Raw genomic sequence first — 2,425 nt, forward strand, 5'->3', positions numbered from 1 at the left:
AAAGCAGAAAATAAGATGGCAATAAATCCACAAATATTAGGAACCGATGAATGTAAATAGATGACCTATTAAAAAACACTCTCTTATTGGTTAAACAGATCTCGCTTGTGGCGGATGCGGAGATACAGCACCCAGACTCCCCCAGCAGTGCGGCCCGCAGCTGTCAGTCAGCCTTTGAGCGGTCACTTCAGCTGCCTTCGCTCCTCCCTAAGCTCTGACAGCAAGGACACGGGCAGTGGGAACGCGAAGGAGCCAGCCACCTAGGCAGGGAACCCAGACTCTCGAACAAGCCACCGCTGTGGTGCCGCCATCCCCTCTCAGCTCATACCTGTGGGCTTAAGGGAACCCCCTTGGCGTAGAGGGAAATGTGTGAGCCTGATTTACGGGTTGTGGAGCCGAGTATGTGGATGCCCTCCCCAGAGAGCAGCTGACCCACAGCCTCACTCAGGGATAGCTGTGGAAGGAGCTGGTGAGGAAAAGTCTTCTCAATGGGCAGCTTCAGGCTGTGCGTCCACTTCGTGTGGACAGAGAAGCGAGTGGCCTGAGACAGGATACGCAGGGACTTTTCAGCATCGGCGAATGGTTGACTCGTCGGTTTCCTGGAAACGCTGACGAATAATACGGTGAATAACCATAAGCTTTAAGCTCTTTATATTTTCATAAACTTTGTAGATTTGTGCAACTAAGCTTTTTTTCCCCAGTCCACATGTGATTTCTCCATGATGAATTTTATCACATCTTAGCAGATTCCACTCCCGGGGGCACTGAATTAGTGTTTTCTCAACTTCTTCAACAAATATTTGTATTTGTTTCACACGGACTATTCATAGAGCCTAAATTCTTCAGTCACTCCAAGCTTGGCAGTCACCCTTCCATGAACAACAGCTGGACCGTATTGGTAGCATCTGTCAACTCATCAAGAGCCAAGGAAAAACACTTGAAATCATTTGGCTTGTTTTAAACGGACTCCTGATTTGGTTCCAAATGTCACCAACGCCTGAAGCAGCTATTCTCACTGAAAGGCTAATAGGGTTAAGTTTATTTTCTCGGGACGCATTTTTTTTTTCAGCTGCTACAATTAAACATGATTTAATTAACTCACCACTAGTAAACATCTTTTCTTGCTTGGCTAACACATGAGCAATGGGGAAACGTCTTCTGCTGGCAGACTCATTTTCATTTTTTATCTTGTGGAGAAAGTCTGCTGTGATGAGATTTGAAGTTTGACATTTCTGAATTTTATGTTCATTGCTTTCCTGTGAGTTAGGAACAGCGCAGACTGAGCGGTCTCATACCTTTCAGCACAGCTACGGTGTCATTGCCTAACGAACACAACGCTTTGCCATTGTCTCAAAAGTGCGACATGTAAAGTCTACCTTCCTCCTCTTTCCTTGCCCTGACATGACGGATATGTACTGGTCATAAAAAATGAGTCACAGCACAGCGATGCGTGTGGCATTCGAAACACTGTTTAGTTACAGCTGGACCAGTGTGATGTTGTGTGCTCAGCAGCAGTGACAATGACGAGTGCCACATATAGTCTCTGTCACAACCACTCACATTTGTCATTGTCCTGCAAACGTGGCCACGGACAGCATACAAACCATCCAGGCTGGCTGTTTTCCAATAAGATTTTATTTATGAACACTGAAATTTGAATTTCTTATCATTTTCATGTGTCGTGAAATATTATTCTTTTGAGTTTTTTCGACCACTGAAAAATGTAAAAGCCATTCTTTGCAGGATGAACAAAAACGGGCAGTTGGCTGGATTTAGCCCAGAGGCTATAGTTTGCCAACCCCAGCCCTAAATCGAAGCCCGTCACATGGTGCTGAGTCCCTAACAGGTAGAACGTATGTGTCTCAGAAGCAGGGTGTAAAAACGGTAGTGCACCTGTGACCACTCCTTACAACTATTCACCTGGGTATTCAGCCCCGGCTCCGTCTGATTTTCTAGGGAGGGAAGGCAGTCATCAGAGGTCACAGTAAGAGTCTCGTTAAACTTAAAGCTATAGCTAAGACCTGGTCGCTTCAGATTAGTTTTGCCAAGAAGCAAGCGAGTCAGGGAAGGAGTCACCGCAGGGGCAGGAATAATGAACCCTCACTGTGTCAGCAGGGACAGCCACGAACGCTGCTCAGGTGATTCACATCAGGACCTGAGGCTCTGCTGCCCAGGCGTCATCGGAGACAAACGGTCATGGCCTGAGATGTACACGGTAACCAGAGAATCAGAGCCCTCATGGGGAGCGAGTAGATCTGCGGGACATAAAGGGATGTGTCGTACTGTATTCGTGGATAGAGCGGGTTGTCACTCCACAGCTGCTGGGAACACGGGCTCCTGCTGGGCCATTGCTGTGTCCCATGCTGGGAACTGCCTTTGGCGCTAGGGAAGAGACTTGACCCCTAGGTTATGGCCTCTCCTAAGA

Source organism: Pteropus vampyrus, unplaced genomic scaffold, assembly GCF_000151845.1.
Source record: "Pteropus vampyrus isolate Shadow unplaced genomic scaffold, Pvam_2.0 Scaffold100, whole genome shotgun sequence".
Classification (NCBI taxonomy): domain Eukaryota; kingdom Metazoa; phylum Chordata; class Mammalia; order Chiroptera; family Pteropodidae; genus Pteropus; species Pteropus vampyrus.